The 20,268-nt window shown below is 42.9% G+C and overlaps 1 long non-coding RNA gene across 1 annotated transcript in view; it reads left to right on the plus strand.

The window, feature by feature from the left end:
• Positions 1 to 20,268, plus strand: part of LOC126100922 (uncharacterized) — a 569,132-nt gene that overhangs the window by 357,498 nt on the left and 191,366 nt on the right. Inside the window, exon 2 of the long non-coding RNA XR_007522229.1 lies at positions 625 to 692. This is a non-coding gene — a long non-coding RNA (uncharacterized LOC126100922). The remainder of the gene's footprint in view (positions 1 to 624; positions 693 to 20,268) is intronic.

Consider the following 20,268-nt stretch of genomic DNA (forward strand, 5'->3'; position numbering starts at 1 on the left):
AAAGTGAGTCCAGTTATTGCAGTCGGCAACTAATTTTAGAATGGTAGCACACCGGACTCGCATTCGGGAGGACGAAGGTTCAGTCCCGCGGCCATCCTGATTTAGGTATTCCGTGATTTCCCTAAATTGCTCCAGGCAAATGCTGGGATGGTTCCTTTGAAAGGGCACGGCCGATTTCTTTCCCCATCCTTCCCTAATCCGAAGAGACCGATGACCTCGCTGTTTGGTCTCTTCCCCCAAACAATCCAATCCAAAAACTAATTTTATTTATTTAATTATGGATATTGCAGTAAAGAAATAAATAAAAGTGTTGTTGATGAGTACAAACGAATGGAGGTACTTTGCGTACCACAGGTATCAAAGTCATTAACACAGCGCTTCCATGGTCAGTCTTATGCCGTCGACTTAAAGAAATCGGTGTATTCAGTGCTGCGTATCACTTCCGTACAGGTCACACTAGAGTGCCTCCCATATGAGTCTACATGTTCCATGCAGGACTTTCGTTTTGTAAAGTTGATACAATATTACGTTTTCCTATGTGCCTTGCCTAAGTACACAAGCATATTTTAAAACGTGTTTCAGATAGCTATGTTGGTTGCTAACGGAAACATTTCTCTGTTTCAGGCGTACTGAAAAAGCAACTGATCGACGGCAGTTTCATCCCGAGGCCCAGTAGGCGGAGTATTCAGTGTGTAAGTACATAAATCGGATTCTGTCATATGATTTCTCTTACCGGTTGTAGACGCAGTCTTCCAGAAACGTACTTGTGCGTTTCAACAATTATGTAACACTTGCCTAACTCATCTCACTGTTAGGGAATGATATCTTACCCAGCAGTACCAGAGCGCGTGGGGAGGGGAGGGAGGGGGGCATAAAATGCACCCAAGCACCCATGCACCCAGTAACATAGTCGAATATGATCGTTTTGGGAGTTCAGGTTTTTGGCGTGGAGCCTGCTGACCTCCAGATCATTTGACATGTACAATGTCCTTCCGTTTTTAGTGTTGACGAAACAATCACGAATCGTGGTCATTTCAGTTTAATTGAGGTTGGATTCCATTGGCAACCAACTGTTCAATAACATCAATATTAATATTGCAAAAAAGAAAAATTGGTAGTGGCCTCCTCTTTCAGTGGCCTCCTGTACCATGCTGTAGCAGTTCTCATGTGTGGTCAAAGTTCCATCGAGCCCTACAGGTCACTTGTGTATCCGTGTCTAAATAAGAGGAATTTCTTTCAAAAAATGGCTCTGAGCACTATGGGACTTAACTTCTAAGGTCATCAGTCCCCTAGAACTTAGAACTACTTAAACCTAACTAACCTAAGGACATCACACACATCCATGCCCGAGGCAGGATTCGAACCTGCGACCGTAGCGATCGCTATTGTATCTGCCGGAAGGCGCGCTTCAGTACTCAATGCAGTTTTGATGACCACTGTCCCTGAATGGCTCAGCAGTCAGAGCATCTCCCTAGTAAGCGAGTGACTCGGGTACGAATAGCGGTCCAGCTTTCCCCATTGGATCAGACTCGATTAGATTCAATTTTCGTCCCATAGAACCAAACATGAGATGATCCTTGTGGGCATGGAACATGTCATAAATTACAACATAAAAGACATAAGACATTTGAATATAATACCCACTTTCTTACCATTTGTCATGAGTTTGTCAAAATATATGACTCAATTACAGTAAATTGGAACCGCTAATATTTAAAGAATTAATACGCTGTCAGAATTAAACAAGTTAGTGCACTTTTAATAAGTTTATCATACACAAAATACATAACCTTGACTGTTGTGACTAAGTGCAGTCAAAACTGAAATCCAACAGATATTTAAGCTGATCCAACAGTCCAACAGAGCTGCCTGTCAAAATGTCTTTCAATCTCTGTTTAAACTGTACTTTATCTGAAACCGTTTTTAATGGTTGCTGGCAGTTTATTGGAAATGTGTGTTCCTGAATATTGGACCCTTTTTTGGACCAAGGTAAGTGATTTCAGGTCTTTATGTACATTGTTCTTATTCCTAATACTGATACTATATGTTGAGCTATCGGCTGGAAATAGGGATATCTTATTTGCAAAAAATTTCATTAAGGGATTAATGTACAGAGAAGCAATGGTTAGAATACAGATTTCCTTGAACAGGTTTCTAGATGATAATGTTACATCACAAATGAGCCTTATTACAAGCCTTTGCATTTTAAAAACTTTTGCTCATTTTCAGAGTTACCTCAGAATATGATCCCATACGACATTATAGAATGAAAGTCAGGAAAGTAAGCAGTTTTTTTTAATGTTTATATCCCCTACATCTGACATCATTCGCACTTCAAATACAGACTCGTTTAGGCGCTTGAGCAATTCCATGGTATGCGCTACCCAACTGAATTTATTATCGTCTTCTAATCGTATAAATTTAACACGTCAGTCTCTTCGTCTTCGATTAATGTTAATCAATACCCGCTATCGTCTACATGTCGTCATTCCTTTGTGTCTTGATTGATAAAGACTACAGGCTCAATATGGTCTCCGCTCTTTCGGACATGTCCAAAAGTCCAGACGCCACACATACAGGGTGAGTCACGTAACATGTAACTCCCCTTTTATTTCGTGAACTGTTACACACATTGAAACGCGGTTTTCGGAAAATGTTAGTGCGTCGACGGACACATTTTTTTGTTTTTTGGTATTTTCAGCGCTTGTATCAAAGGAGATATTGAAGTAAGTACATTTTTTTAAAGTGGAACCAAATACGAGCTTTTTTAACTGAATTCGACAGTTCTTGGGAAGACATAGCGTTTTTTATTGTTGACGTTTAAACTACTAGTAAAAAAATTCGAGAACTATAATTAGAGAGCGCGGAGACCGGAATCGGCATTTGCGTTTCAGACATCGTCAAGCAGCACTCTCGTGCTACGCTATGCCATAAAGTTAACACATTTGCCTATTTATTTGTCTGCAATGCAGGTGGTGGTAATTTCCTATAGGACCAAACTGCTGAAGTCATCGGTCCCTAGGCTTACACAGTACTTAATCTAACTTATATTAACTTACGCTAAGGACGACACACACATCTAAGCCCGAGGGAGGCCTCGAACCTCCGATGGGGGAAATCGTGCGAACCGTGGCAAGGCGACTCACTGCAGAGCACTGCTGGGCCCTCATTTCTGCTTCAACATTCGTTGAGTGCAGACATGTCCACAAATGAAGAGAAGTTGATGTCTTAGTTTTATGAAGCGAATGTAAAATAAATACCGCAAAAACCGTACAATCGTATAGGCCATCTGTCCGGATAGCCAATGTCCAACGCGCCAGGCCATTGCATTAACTATTAACTCAGTACTGTGGACAGGTTACTTGAACGTCAAAAAGAGGATATGAAAGAACATTGCAACTGACAGAGAACACGAAGAAGCTGTTCTGGCTACGACGCTAATGAATCCGCACAGTTATACGAGACACATTGCATGGAATATGGAATCAGCCACACGAGTGTCATTCGTATCCTGCGTCGACTGCATTTCCATTATCTCACACTGCATCAGGCACTCGGTTTGCCCTTCAGCAACAGAGAGACAAAATGGTTCAAATGGCTCTAAGCACAAGGTCATCAGTCCCCTAGACTTTACTTAAACCTAACCTAAGGACATCACATACATCCATGCCCGAGGCAGGATTCGAACCTGCGACCGTAGCAGCAGCGCGGTTGCGGACTGAAACGGCTAGAACCGCTTGGCCACAGCGGCCGACAACCGTGAGACAATCCTACATAATTTCTGACGTGTGCTCTTTACCGACAAATCTTGGTTTTCTAACCACGATAATGTAAATTTGCTTAACATGCACTACTGAACAGCCGAGAATCCGCACTGGTATCGTCATGTGCAACGTCAGCGGCCGTGGACCGTAAACTTATGGTGCTGCATCATAAGAAATTACATTGTGAGACCTTGCTTCATCTCAGTCGTTCTAAATGGATATTCGTACGCAAGCTTTCTAAAGAACATTCCGACGGCTCTTCTAGAGGAGGTACCATTGGATATTCCACCGTGTATGTGTCTGCAACCCGTGTTTCAACGCAGATACTGAATTGGAACTTTCCTGGCGTTGGATAGGACGAAATTGTCAAATGGCCTGCGAGGACCCCCGTTTTGACCTCTTGATTTATTACCTTGGGAGGCATTCAAAAATACAGTCTATGACGATGCCCAATCTATGTCTAGTGATATGTGTCGTCGAATCGCCTGCGCATGCTCTTCCATATAATCAACTGTAATTACAACTGTTCATCGTTCTTCCGAACGGCGGTTGCAAATGTGTCTTTCAGTCCATGCTCAACAATTTGATCTCATGCTTAAATAAAGCATAAAGTTACTTTTTTGGAAGACAAAATTATGTTACATGATTTGGGTAGCTACAAAATTATTTTTAGTAAATTGTTTGTTAGATTTACTTGTGTACGAAATTGCATTGCAATCTCTAATAAATCGACAATTGTACTCCACGCATCTGGTAACACTGTCATTAAGCGCTTACGTTGAGAATGAAACGACGTTTCGTTATGAAGAATGTTTATTTTACGGTGTACAGCTGGTCACCAAAACATTTTTAGCAAAATTTTTCGTTTAACGAATGTATCCCATGCGATATAATTTAGAGCAGTGCAGGTAGAGACGAGTTGTCCGACAGCAAGTAATTTACCTGTGTGAAACATACCGCCTGGTACAGTAAAAGATAGACCAAGCATTCTTTGTAACATTTGGATATTTAATACAGTAATCGTTTTTTTTTCAGCCAATAAGTTCTCTTTTAGTGAACAGTTGATTTCTCTGTTTCAGCTCACGTAGATCTGGGAGGATAAGGCCCATTGTGATGAACTAGATTATAGCATAGGCCGTACTTCCATATACAACATTGATAGGTGAACCTGCATCTCGGCCGTAAGTTGGTTCAATGGGAAATAAACCTGTATTCTTGTGGCGCAGACCTACCTTACGACATAAAACTACGCAGCCTGGTCCGAGACGCCTGCTAGGCAGTGTTCGCACCGCAAAGGCGTTTCCGACCACCGTGATCTCACATTATGCGACATTTCTCGAATTTTTATGACAGGTTTCAACGTCAACATTAACAAACACTATATCACTGTAATTGTCTTCTCAAGAGGGACGGAATGCAAATATAAAGATTGTAGATTCCATGAAAGAAAAGTACTTACTTCCGTATCTCACTTGATACCAAGGCTAAAAACATTACCAAACAAAAACCTACGCGCCACTCGACGCTCTGAGATTTTCGTGTAAGCGTTCACAAAATGAAAGGGATGTTATTACATCTTACATGACTCACCATGAATAACAGCGCTTGTATCGCTTAAGTATGATTCGGAATGAAAGGAAATTATCAACAAAATATAGTGTTGTCAAAAATTTTTTTGTGTAATCAAAATTTAACTAAACATCACGTTAATTTCGATTATCAATCAAACACATTGCAGTCTGTAAGAGTCTGTTCAAAGCACTGTATATACATAAGAAAATAAAAAAGAAAATTTCGCAGAATCGCCTTATCTCATGCATGCGAGCTGCTACCAATAACACTATACAGATGATTAGAAATGAATGCTGAGGACTTATTATACGCCGATCAGTTTGGTTTTACAGCGATAAGAAATTAGGGAGGCAGTTCTGATGTTACACTCGATAATGGAAGGAAGCTTCAGAATAATCAAGACATATCATAGATGATCTTATAGATCTCTTAATTAAATTTTCCCCGCGACATCTAAATCTCATCTTTATCTACGATAATGGAAGCTGAAGAATTAAAATTTGTGCCACGGCCGGGACTCGAACCCGGCCTTCTTGCTTATTAGGCAGTTGCTGCTGGGGAGGGCATTCGTCTTGGGTAGTTCGTGCAGAACTGTTGACCATAGCGCTGTGGTGGTGTAACGATCAGTATTTTTGCCTAGTAAGCAAGAAGACCCGAGTCGCAGCCATAACACAAATTTATATTCATTTCTTCAGCTTCCATCATTGTCGTACAAATCACACATTTTGTCGACGTAGAAAAAGGATAGACAATGTAAAATGGAGGAAGATGTTCTAAATACTGCGATAAAGAGGACTGATAATATGCAATATGAACAAGAACGAAGAAGGCACAATACGAATAGGTGATCAAGAACGAGGTGGTCAGATTAAAAATGGTGTGTACGACATGTATGCAATATTTCTGCCCTCCTGTTCAATCTGTACATCGAAGAACAAGCGACAGAATGATAAGACAGGCTCAAAAGCGCGAGTGTAACTAAGGTGGAGGATATCGATGATGCCCGCATGTCGTGGTCGTGCGGTAGCGTTCTCGCTTCCCACGCCCGGGTTCCCGGGTTCGATTCCCGGCGGGGTCAGAGATTTTCTCTGCCTCGTGATGGCTGGGTGTTGTGTGCTGTCCTTAGGTTAGTTGGGTTTAAGTAGTTCTAAGTTCTAGGGGACTTATGACCACAGCAGTTGAGTCCCATAGTGCTCAGAGCCATTTGAACCATTTGATATCGATGATATTAGCTGCTGCTATTGCTCTTTCCAGTCAAGGAGAGAAGACTTACGGAATTTGTTGAGCGGAATTGTCCAGTGATATGGAATATGAATTCAGAGTAAAATGAAGGATGAAAGTAATGAGGAGTACAGAAATGAAAATAGTGATAATCTTAACATCAGAATTGTTGATCCCGTCTCCGACCATCCTGATTTAGGTTTTCCGTGATTTCCCTAAATCGCTTCAGGCAAATGCCGGGATGGTTCCTTTGAAAGGGCACGGCCGATTTCCTTCCCCATCCTTCCCTCACTCGAGCTTGCGCTCCGTCTCTAATGACCTCGTTGTCGACGGGACGTTATACACTAATATCCTCCTCCTCCTCAGAATTGTTGACCACAAACTAGAAGTTAAGGTGTCCTGCTATCTTAGAAGCAAAATATCCCATGACGAACTGAGCAAGGAGCACATAAAAAGCAGTGTAGTTCATACAAAGTGGATATTCAAGCTGTTGAGATACAGTGCTAGAGAACGATATGGAGTAATGTGACAAAGCGGGTACAGTGAGCAATGATCTGTCATGCCTGTCTACCCCTTATCAGCGATTTACAATCCCCTCCTCTCCGTCCCACCCTCTCCCATTACACCAAATGTGTAATGTAGAAATGGCAGGCTGTCATGCTATTGGTTAGCCTTCTGACTTTGAATGTATAGACACTTCCTAGCTCCCTTCCTTCTATTCTCTTCCATCTCTCTAAGCCACTTGGGTTGTTATCAAATGTTTATTTAGGATCTAATTCGTTGCCCAATTTTGACTGCACTCTCCTTATTGCTGTAGGTCAGTGTGATATCCTTGCTATTTATTACAAAATTAGGATAATTTATAATAAGGTGGCGTCCAATAAGGCTGATACTATGGTATAACAATCAAAAATGGCTCTCCAAGATGGCGGATAGTCAGATGGTCACCAAGAGGTCGGCTATTGTATTAGTCTGTCCTTATGACTTTATTGTAGGCATAGCCTAGTGCTAAACGGCGATAAATTTTTAAAAAATCTAGCAAGTTACCATTGTTGTCCCACCAAAAAGAATTCACACGCAGAGTCTTCGCAGATGATAACAGAAATGCAACAAAATGTCGTTATTAATTGATCTCTGTGTTTTTAGGGGGTCAAGAACATCTCTAATGACAATAAGAAAAGAGTGGATAGGCATATGGTGAATCTGTTCCATGCTATGCATCAGAACTATGGATTTTAAATTATGACCTAAAATGAAGAATAACAACTGTGGAAATCGGTTATTTACGAAGGAGTGCCAGAATATCAAGAATCGAAAAGAAAACTAATGATGGAAACCCGAATGAAGGCAAATGGAACACTGATAGACAGAACTGAAAGAACAGAAAGAACTGAAGAAGACTAGTAAGCTATACCTCCACAGACTTTCAGGCACTTCTTTGAAATCATTTCCAGCAGAACATTAGCCATGTTAGAAAGGAAGAGTAGTCACAGTCCGTGTTAACGCTTACGAATAGGTGACCAGCTATTGCCGTTTACAACATTATGCCAGAAAGCTGCACAATTTTACCGAATGACTTGGTGTCACACGTTACAGTTGCGTTAACGTGGAATTATCTGAGCCGTGGGCAGTTTTACTTTGCACGTGAAACATAACACACAGAAATTGCGACGCAATGCAGTTATTGAAAAAACAAACGTACGGAAAACTGAGATTGGTGTTGGAGAGACCCGTCACTTTTCTGCGACAGGGAAGCGGCTTTGATATGCTGGTAGCACTCTGAAAATTTCCGTGCTTGCATATTGCAACCTGTTGCGTGGTTGTTGACAGTCAAGTAACGTTTACAGTGGGCAACATTATTGCTTGTTTGTGATAGTGGTAGGTGATTTAAATCAAAATCTTTGTAAATCTGCCCCGAACCATGTTCCCCTTGTTAATGAAATGCTGTTTACGGAGGATGCCAGAAATGTTATCTGTTGAGGTCCAGAAGATTTTATTGCCTTTGATGTCTCTTCATTCCTCTGCAAACACATGCTAAAATGAGCCCAGAGTTACGTATCTTGAGTGCGCTGATGTTCATTGTTGCTGAAAATATACGGGTAATAAATCGTTTATCAGTTAATGAGCAATTACATTAAACAGATTCCGGACATACAGTCAAAACTAACAGTTTGCTGAATGAATCGTGCTGATACGGAAAACAAACATTCATAACCAAATATCATTCATTGTGTTATTTATTATTAATATATCGATAAAGATGCTAATTTCGTTATGTATCATGACGCACCCTAAAGAAAAACTAATGTAGCTAGAAAGAATCTTAAAATAGAGATTAAAATTCAGTGGGCAAAGGTATCTATGACAAGTTTCACAGACGTCTTAATTCCGCTATACACACTATTGGCCATTAAAACTGCTACACCGCGAAGATGACGTGCTACAGACGCGAAATTTAACCTACAGGAAGAAGATGCTGTGATATGCAAATGATTAGCTTTTCAGAGCATTCACACAAGGTTGGTTCCAGTGACGACGCCTACAACGTGCTGACATGAGGAAAGTTTGTAACCGATTTCTCATCCACAAACATCAGTTGACCGGCGTTTCCTGGTGAAACGTTGTAATGATGCCTCCTGTAAGGTCGGATTTTAGCCTATCGTGATTGCAGTTTATCGTATCGCGACATTCCTGCTCGCGTTGGTCGAGGTCCAATGACAGTTAGCAGAATATGGAATCGATGGGTTCAGGAGGGTAATACGGAACACTGTGCTGGATCCCAACGTCCTCGTATCACTAGCAGTCGAGATGTCAGTCATCTTATCCGCATGGCTGTAACGGATCGTGCAGCCACGTCTCGAAACCTGAGTCAACAGATGGGGACGTTTGCAAGACGACAACCAACTGCACGAACAGTTCGACGACGTTTCCAGCAGCACGGACTATCAGCTCGGAGACCAGGGCTGCGGTTACCCTTGACGCTGCATCACAGACGGGAGGGCCTGCGATGGTGTACTCTTCGAAGAACCTGGGTTCACGAATAGCAAAACGTCATTTTTTCGGATGAATCCAGGTTCTATTTACAGCATCATGATGGTCACATCCTTGTTTGGTGACATCGCGGTGAAGGCACACTGGAAACGTGTATTCGTCATCACCATACTGGCGTATCACCCGGCGTAATGGTATAGGGTGCCATTGGTTACACGTCTCGGTCACCTCTTGCTCGCATTGACGGCACTTTGAACAGTAGACGTTACATTTCAGATGTGCTACGACCCGTGGCTCTACCCTTCATTAGATCCCTGTGAAACCCTCATTTCTGCAGAATAATGCACGACCACATGTTGCAGATCCTGTACGGGCGTTTCGGGATACAGAAAATGTTCGACTGCTGCCCTGGCCTGCACATTCACCAGATCTCTCACCAATTGAAAAAGTCTGGTCAATGGTGGCCTAGCAACTGGCTCGTCACAATACGCCAGTCACTACTCTTGATGAACTGTGGTATCGTGTTGAAGCTGCATGGGCAGCTGTACTTGTACACGCCATCCAAGCTGTGTTTGACTCAGTGCCCAGGCGTATCAAGGCCGTTTTGACGGCCAGAGATGGTTGTTCTGGGTACCGATTTCTCAGGATCTATACACCCAAATGGCGTGAAATAGTAATCACATGTCAGTTCTAGTATGTATATTTGTCCAATGAATACCCGTTTATCATCTGAATTTCTTCGTGGTGTATCAATTTTAATGGCCAGTATTGTATATGTAATGAATGTTCAGAAGAATGGTTGAAAGGAACAGATAACATTCTCAGCTGCGAACATGGCTTAAAGAGGAGCAAAGACAAATCCGATAAAGAATAATGGAAATGAAAACCAAGACATGCTTAAAACCAACGTCGTTGAACGAAGATGTATTGCAGGGAATAGAGGGACTGAAATTTATCGACAGATTAAAATTGTTTGCCTGACCGTTTCTCGAACCTGACGTCTTTCAAATAATTCGATCTAGTAAGCAAGATTACGTAGAATGGCCAAAGTAAATAGGATTTCAGAGTTATATTAGCTCAGGAGAAGATTGGTTTCTCCAGGAACGAGCTCTAGTGGTGTAAAGGGACTGAAGTAATAGTTGCAGAAAGTGTTTGCCTAAATCACAGTATTGTCGGGAATCGGACCATCGAAAATCGGAAAAGGAGTGTGAAAATGATGCGGGTCGTGAAATCTGTAGGGTATACTTTGGAGATCAACAGGAGTGAGGAAGATGGGAAATTTTATCAGGCAACGGCGTAGGACACGAAGTGATACAAGGATGTAGAGGTGTTAACAGAACTCGGAGGAGAGCGGAAATCCTCGCGACTCTCGCAGGGAAGAGTATAGATCCCATGAAACTTTTGAGGTGAGAAAGGTGGAGGAAATAGCAACTCTTTAACGCTAGAACGCCACTACTCCTATGTAGCGGAAACTGCGCTGACGAATTATAACTGTCTAAATCGTACCTGAGTAGCTGCTCCAGTAACTGCGATATCCGGAAAAGCAGGGGTTTACATCCGAGCTCCGGCCTGGTTCATAGTTTTAATCGTTTAGAAACTTCCAGTCCCGATGTTACTAGTTTTGATGGTTTAGTTTCATACTTCACTTGTCATCATGTATGGTTTCCATGACATCTGGCAGGGATTATAGTCCTTAGTAAACAATTTTTCCATTCCACTATGGGAAGATTGTACAGCTACCGGTTTTGAACTACTTCAGAATAAAAGCAGCCTTTGTTGCAGAGTTATTTAATATTAATAACGCGTTTCACGCTTTTGGGGCATCATCAGATTGCGTAAAAGTAGCTAGGTATAAAACTCATTCGCCATCAAGCCAAATAAAATGGAAAATGGATGCAAAAGTAACTGGATAAATAGTTCTTATGAACGATGGGTTCCACATTCATTTTTCATTTTATACGGCTTTATGATGAATGGATTACTTATCCAGCTATTTTTACAAAATCTAATGATGTTCCAAAAGGATGGAAGCAGTTATTAATATTAAATAACTTTGCAACCACGACTATTTTTACTCTGAAATCCTCATTAAACATGTAGATTATAGTCCTCACTAAAGGATCAGTCTGAGATACACTCCTGGAAATTGAAATAAGAACACCGTGAATTCATTGTCCCAGGAAGGGGAAACTTTATTGACACATTCCTGGGGTCAGATACATCACATGATCACACTGACAGAACCACAGGCACATAGACACAGGCAACAGAGCATGCACAATGTCGGCACTAGTACAGTGTATATCCACCTTTCGCAGCAATGCAGGCTGCTATTCTCTCATGGAGACGATCGTAGAGATGCTGGATGTAGTCCTGTGGAACGGCTTGCCATGCCATTTCCACCTGGCGACTCAGTTGGACCAGCGTTCGTGCTGGACGTGCAGACCGCGTGAGACGACGCTTCATCCAGTCCCAAACATGCTCAATGGAGGACAGATCCGGAGATCTTGCTGGCCAGGGTAGTTGACTTACACCTTCTAGAGCACGTTGGGTGGCACGGGATACATGCGGACGTGCATTGTCCTGTTGGAACAGCAAGTTCCCTTGCCGGTCTAGGAATGGTAGAACTATGGGTTCGATGACGGTTTGGATGTACCGTGCACTATTCAGTGTCCCCTCGACGATCACCAGTGGTGTACGGCCAGTGTAGGAGATCGCTCCCCACACCATGATGCCGGGTGTTGGCCCTGTGTGCCTCGGTCGTATGCAGTCCTGATTGTGGCGCTCACCTGCACGGCGCCAAACACGCATACGACCATCATTGGCACCAAGGCAGAAGCGACTCTCATCGCTGAAGACGACACGTCTCCATTCGTCCCTCCATTCACGCCTGTCGCGACACCACTGGAGGCAGGCTGCACGATGTTGGGGCGTGAGCGGAAGACGGCCTAACGGTGTGCGGGACCGTAGCCCAGCTTCATGGAGACGGTTGCGAATGGTCCTCGCTGATACCCCAGGAGCAACAGTGTTCCTAATTTGCTGGGAAGTGGCGGTGCGGTCCCCTACGGCACTGCGTAGGATCCTACGGTCTTGGCGTGCATCCGTGCGTCGCTGCGGTCCGGTCCCAGGTCGACGGGCACGTGCACCTTCCGCCGACCACTGGCGACAACATCGATGTACTGTGGAGACCTCACGCCCCACGTGTTGAGCAATTCGGCGGTACGTCCACCCGGCTTCCCACATGCCCACTATACGCCCTCGCTCAAAGTCCGTCAACTGCACATACGGTTCACGTCCACGCTGTCGCGGCATGCTACCAGTGTTAAAGACTGCGATGGAGCTCCGTATGCCACGGCAAACTGGCTGACACTGACGGCGGCGGTGCACAAATGCTGCGCAGCTAGCGCCATTCGACGGCCAACACCGCGGTTCCTGGTGTGTCCGCTGTGCCGTGCGTGTGATCATTGCTTGTACAGCCCTCTCGCAGTGTCCGGAGCACGTATGGTGGGTCTGACACACCGGTGTCAATGTGTTCTTTTTTCCATTTCCAGGAGTGTATTTCCGAGTTTCCGTTGGACGGTTTCAAACAAAACATATTTACCGTATATAAATAGCTAACGATTCGTTACATAAATAAAAAATTGGCTTAGGAGTCAAATTTAGTAGGTAAACTGCCTGACGTATAGTTCCAAGACACAATGTGACCTGACGTTGAAGTTAATCCTCTTGAAGACTATTCAGTGCAGTTATTCTCAATGCTGTGAAGAATGCCTTACGTTCTCGAGACGACTGTGCTCGTGACCTATGGCCAATCCGTTGAACACTTGTTATTCTAAATGAGCTGTGAACTGCAATTCACCACTAAGTGAACTACTAGTTCAGCTCTATTTGTCGGTGAAAATATAGTTATTAAGATTGTACAATTTTACATTGTTAACTCTTTCCAGGCTTTTCTGTGGAACAGATTCGCTCTAGTTCACATCTGTTTTGCATTTTCTGCTACTCTCAGATCACTCACAGTGTCTTAGTTCAAAATGCGACCCCGAGATACCATTTCATTACTGAAACAGGTTCACTCTTTTCTTTTCTTACGCTGATTTATAGTACCTCACTGCCGAGAGCAGAATACATTGGATGCAGTTATTCAGTCCAGATAATTCCTGAGGCTTATAGCCGCAGGTCTGGGGTGTGGCCAGCTGCGTGGGGCGCTAACGGTCTCTCAAAAGAAATGCACTGCCCGGCATTTCTGGCACAGTGCCCATTACGTATGTAGCAATTCCACAAATCGGGGTGCAATTCGTGACGCTCTCAACTGCATGCTGGAATTATTCCGTATTTATGACGATTCAGCCTGATCCGTTCAACACTACTGTGCAGAAGTAAAGCTCAGATTATGCGGAGACTTGCAACACGTTCATGAGCAACTAAAGCGCATCATTTCTTTTATTCGAATGTACGATTAGAAGAGAGCAGTAGCAAGTGGTATTACCAGTGCCATTTACTTCACATGCAAAGGATTTTCCGCGACGCAGAAGTACTTTGCTGCAAGGAAGATTTCCAACAAGCCAACGCAAATTCGGATTCGTATAGTACCTACTGCAGCATTTTATTCACACGACTTATCAGGATTTTCTGAAAGACCATCAGACACAACAGATTCTCAACTTTTTACGTTTTTATCCGCTTATCTTTTTGATACACATTCTGCACGGGTAAATTTATCAAGGATAGGAATTAAGTAGCAAATACACCGCGAAAGCCAATATCAGACCTGGAGCCTCTTTTCAGGGCACGTGCCGATACCACGGCATATGGTGTAAGAGATGTATCATCATGCTTCCCGAAACAAATGAATGACGTGTATTGAATGAAGTCCAAAATGGTGGATTGCAGGGAATTAACTACAGGGAGCGTACAAAAATATTGAAACACCAAAAACGCTACACTTTACCATGCCTAATACGGTGTATGATGATGATAATTATGATGATGATGATGATTGGTTTGTGGGACGCTCAACTGCCCGGTCATCAGCGTCCGTACAAAGTCCCAAGTTTTACATAGTCAATTCAAGCCACTGTCACAAATGATGGTGATGAAACGATGAGGACAACACACCCAGTCCCTGGGCAGAGAAAATCCCCAACCCGGCCTGGAATCGAACCCGGCGAACCCGGGCCCCGTGATCCAGAGGCAGCAACGCTAGACACAAGACCACGATGTGAGGACTAACACGGGAAAGGAAAGCCATTAGCGTTCAAAACAGGTTCTATTCGTCTCGTAATGAATAAATACAAGTCTTGTATGTTTTTTGAGGGAATCTTAAACCATTCTTCCTGCAGAATAGTGACGTGTTGAAGTAAGGATGATGGAAGTGTATAAAGCACCATTGTCTTCAAAGTAGACCACAAAGATTCAATAATATTGACATGCGTTGACTTTGGAAGCCAGGAAAGCTGCGACAGTTCATGCTCGTGCTCACAAAACCAGTCCTGGGCGGTGTGATCTATATGAACAAAGGTCCTGTCGTCTTGAAAACACAATCTCCACTGAGAAACAAACATTCCACCCTGGAATGTATCTGATCAACCAAAACAGTCACATAATACTTGACAGTAATGCGACCTTGCAGAATAACCATGGGGGCACACGGAACACGCCGAAGTTACAGTGTGATACAAGAATTCTCCGTTCAACTAACTTTCTTCCATTCCGACACAATGCAGTTTTTATGGCTTCGGCACTAAGTCTTCCTGTTACAGGCATACATCACTGCTGAGTGGTTTTGAAATTGCAACTCCCCCTGCAGTCCGTATTTTCGGAGCTCCATTAGTCGTTTTTTGGTGGGTGACAGAGTTCGTGAGTGGGACATTCAGTTCTGCAGTGACTTTTGCAGTTGTCGTCCTCTCATTTTTCGTCACAGTCCTCCTTGATGATCGTGTGTCACGATCACTCAACACAGACTTTCGTCCGCGTAGTGACTTTCGGTGGGGGGGGGGGGGGGGTTGATGGTTTTCCGCTTTCCCAGTATGCAGTACAAACTTTCCACACGGTGCCTCTTGAAACACCAAACACTTCAGATTTTAGAAAGCATTGATGACTGGAGCATAGCGACTGATATAAAATGTTAAAAATCAATAAAAAGAGCGTTTTAAGATTTTATATTTGTTTGCGACTGGTTTCGGTCCCTTCATCGGCTGACTACCATACTTCTACGGATCTCGCTCCGTCCACCGCCACCAGCAGCTGTAATGGCGGTGTAAGCCTGGAGATGGTCCTGGGAAAGGGCCAAAACCGATTTCCAACAAATACAGGGTGGTCCATTCACAGTGACCGGGCCAAATATCTCACGAAATAAGCATCAAACGAAAAAACTACAAAGAACGAAACTCATCTAGCTTGAACGGGGAAACCAGATGGCGCTGTAATTGGCCCGCTAGATGGCCTTGCCATAGATCATGAAACGTCCCCTTAGAACAGTAGCATATCGGTCATTGTTACGTCGTGTCGGCGGTTCCATCTCAAAATTCGGTGCACCTTGCCAATTTCTTTCATAATTTCCGAAATGCCCTGTGTTATTATTTTGTGGCTTTTCCTTATTTATAAGTTCCTCTTCCAGTGTTGGAGCTCGAGTGTCCTCTGAAATATGAAATTTTTGTATTACTTGTGCCAACTGATCTTGTACTTCCCGGATTTCTCTTTTGTATTGCGTATTAATTTGATTCTGATTTTGTTTGAATTTCTTAATTTGTTCATACTCTTCTGTGTTAGTGATGGCTACAGGTCTTGTGTCATTCAGATCATCATCTACCTTTGCAGATAAGTTAGTGAACTGATCCGAAAGTTCGGCTACTTTCTCCGATAGTGTACTTATTTCCTCAGTGTGTTTTTCTGAATCAAGTTTCAGAGTGTCCATTTGTGTTGAAATCGTATCTACTGTGTCCTTTAAGTTTTCTTGAGTTTTTGCAAGTTGCGTAACCGAATCGGTAGATGCAACTGAGTCAATTTTAGCTTGCAAGGTCTCATGATTTTCATGAACAATAGTTTGTAGTTCTTTTATGGCTGCTTCGTGATTCTGTAATGCATTTTCATGCCGCGAAAAAATAAGTTGGAAATGCTCACAAATTTGTGTTTTTACGTCATTAGAGACCTTTTGACATTTCGATTCGATTTTATGTAACTCAGTTGTTAAATCTTCACGTGTTTGTTCAAGCGTATGTTCCACTGAGTCTAACTTTTGAAGCTTTTGTTCCATTGTGTCTAACTTTTGAAGCTTTTGTCCCATTTGTTGCATTAATTGTAATAACAATGCACTGGTGTCTGAAACATGTTCCTCAGTGCTTTTCGGCAGTGAATTTGCACCGGCAACATTCACATTTTGACAAGCGGAAAATGTGTCTCGACTCATTTGAGAAAACGGTGAGAACCCAAAACCTGAGTCTACAGTATTTGCAATATTGTGTTCTGTCATTCCTGATTCCTGAGGCGAGCTGTTGCCGACCGACCGGTCGATAATGCTTCCCTTTTCACTACCTGTTTCACTGTCTACACCATTATTTGACGCCCGCTCCATTTCCCTATGCACAGTTACCAAATTACTACTTTGAATATTAGTTAATTCATTACATGGTAGCGTTAACACACTGCTTTCGTCTTCACTGTCATTTCTCAGTTTACTTTGGAGCCTAGTATTACGTCTTTCACACGCCATTATTGTCACAATATTTCACACGACAACACAGAAAAACACAATTTGAAGAGCAACAATAAGAGAACACATTAACATAGCACTGAAAATAATATCTCGTTAATTGCAAGCGCAGCTGCGAAATACTTGGTGCAAATCTACATGCATGCCACAACTGTTTTACTGTACAACAATGAAAGGCTGCAACTACAAAGGAAATTCTCTCTATAATTACGCGCTAGCAATAAACAATAGCTACACTAATTACACAAACTACAAGAAAAAATCAGAAGATTCCAGTGAGGTATCCTCGGCTAAGGGTCGACATATGAAACGTCCCCTTAGAACAAATTATACAAGACTGTGCTTAAACTGACACACAATATTTTTTAGCGCAACGCAATCTGACTTTCAGAAATCCCTACAAAGGAATGGCCCTGACTAACATTAACCTGTACCTTTCACAAATCACTTACCTCACCAAAATCTTCGTTACTCGAACTACTGCAATACAGCGAGCGCCACTACTGCCAGCTAAATAACAGATTCAAACTACGGAAGGCACTAACTACTAGTAGGCTTAGTTAGCAAATGAAAGATTTTAATAGAGAACAAACAATGTATTTACCTTAATATTCATCAAAAGTCATAATATATACAGCAGTTCATGACATCCATTTTACAAATTTCAAAACTCCGCCATTTCTCTCCCCACATCCACCACTGCTGGCGGCTCACCTCCAACTGCGCAACGCTACGCGCTGTTCACATCCAGCTGCCGCTGCCCAACACTACAATGGCAGACAACAATGCAAACTAGCCACAGACTGCACATAGCACAGCCAGTGATTTTCATACAGAGCGCTACGTAACGTTGCCGATAGGAAAACATAAACAGCCTACTTACAATCAAACGGGTATCAACTGCGTTTTTTTATATAGGAACCCCTATTTTTATTACATATTCGTGTAGTGCGTAAAGAAATATGAATGTTTTAGTTGGACCACTTTTTTCGCTTTGTGATAGATGGCGCTGTAATAGTCACAAACGCTTAACTACGTGGTATCACGTAACATTCCGCCAGTGCGGACGGCATTTGCTTCATGACACATTATCCGTGTTAAAATGGACCGTTTACCAATTGCGGAAAAGGTCGATATCGTGTTGATGTATGGCTATTATGATCGAAATGCCCAACGAGCGTGTGCTATGTATGCTGCTCAATATCCAAGTGTACGGACCGTTCGCTGGATAGTTACGCCATTTAAGGAAACAGGAAATGTTCTGGCACATGTGAAACGTCAACCACGACCTGCAACAAATGATGATGCCCCAAGTAGGTGTTTTAGCTGTGTCGTGGCTAATCCGCACGTCGCGAGAATCGGGAATCTCAAAATCGTCGGTGTTGGGAATGCTACATCGACATCGATTGCACCCGTACCATATTTCCATGCACCAGAAATTGCATGGAGACGACTCTGAACGTCGTGTACAGTTCTGCCACTGCGCACAAGAAAAATTACGGTACGATGACAGATTTTTTGCACGCATTCTGTTTAGCGACGAAGCGTCATTCACCAACAGCGGTAACGTAAACCGGCATAATATGCACTATTGGGCAACGGAAAATCCACGATGGCTGCGACAAGTCGAACATCAATGACCTTGGCGGGTTAATGTATGTTGCAGCATTATGGGAGGAAGGATAATTGGCCCCCATTTTACCGATGGTAATCTAAATGGTGCAATGTATACTGATTTCCTACGTAATGTTCTACCGATGTTAGTACAAGATGTTTCACTGCATGACAGAATGGCGATGTACTTCCAACATGATGGATTTCCTGCACATAGCTCGCGTGCGGTTGAAGCGGTCTTGAATAGCATATTTCATGACAGGTGGACTGGTCGTCGAAGCACGATACCGTGGCGCGCACGTTCACCGGATCTGACGTCCCCGGATTTCTTTCTGTGGGGAATGCTGAAGGATATTTGCCATCTTGACCCACCGACCACACCTGACAACATGCGTCAGCGCATTGTCAATGTATGTGCGAACATTACGGAAGGCGAACTACTCGCTGTTGAGAGGAATGTCGTTACACGTATTACCAAATGCATTGAGGTTGACGGACATCATTTTGAACATTTATTGGATTAATGTGGTATTTACAGGTAATCACGCTGTAACAGCATGCGTCCTCAGAAATGATAGGTTCACAAAGGTACATGTATCACATTGGAAGAAATAAAATGTGCAGACGTACCTACGTTCTGTAGTTTAATTTAAAAAAAACTTACCTGTTACCAACTGTTCCACTAAAATTGTGAGCCATACGTTTGTGACTATTACAGCGCCATCTATCACAAAGCGAAAAAAGTGGTCCAACTTAAACATTCATATTTCTTTATGTACTATACGAATATGTAATAAAAATGGGTGTTCCTATTCAAAAAAATGCAGTTGATATCCGTTTGACCTATGGCAGCGCCATCCAACAAGCCAACCATAGCGCCATCTGGTTTCCCCCTTCAAGCTAGACGAGTTTCGTTCTTTGTAGTTTTTTCGATTGACGCTTATTTCGTGAGATATTTGGCCCGGTCACGATCATGGACCACCCAGTATTAAACCTGAAAACGCGACCGAGAATGTTCTCTTTGATTTTTGTCGAACACTTCGATTACATTGGTTGCGGAAGTACGCACGCTGCGAGCATCGACAATTCACTTAGCTCCGACATAATGCATTCACAACTCCACTACACAGCACAGTGTTCTGTCCACAAATGATACTTTCATCGTACTGAAGACATTGCACAGTTGCCTTCCTCTGGCAAATACACCAGCGCAACCTGCAGGCTTCCCTAGCCTCTGGGTTTATTTTCGAGCCTGAATTTATTGCGGTGTTTCCACATTTTTGTGCAACCCCTATAGGTTCACGATATTAGTAGTTTCCCCCCAACTCCACCCCCGCTTCATATTTCTTGCCTTGTGAGTAATGAAGTGAAATGATCGATCACAAATGCAATGGA

The sequence above is a fragment of the Schistocerca cancellata genome, chromosome 9 (assembly GCF_023864275.1).
Source record: "Schistocerca cancellata isolate TAMUIC-IGC-003103 chromosome 9, iqSchCanc2.1, whole genome shotgun sequence".
Classification (NCBI taxonomy): domain Eukaryota; kingdom Metazoa; phylum Arthropoda; class Insecta; order Orthoptera; family Acrididae; genus Schistocerca; species Schistocerca cancellata.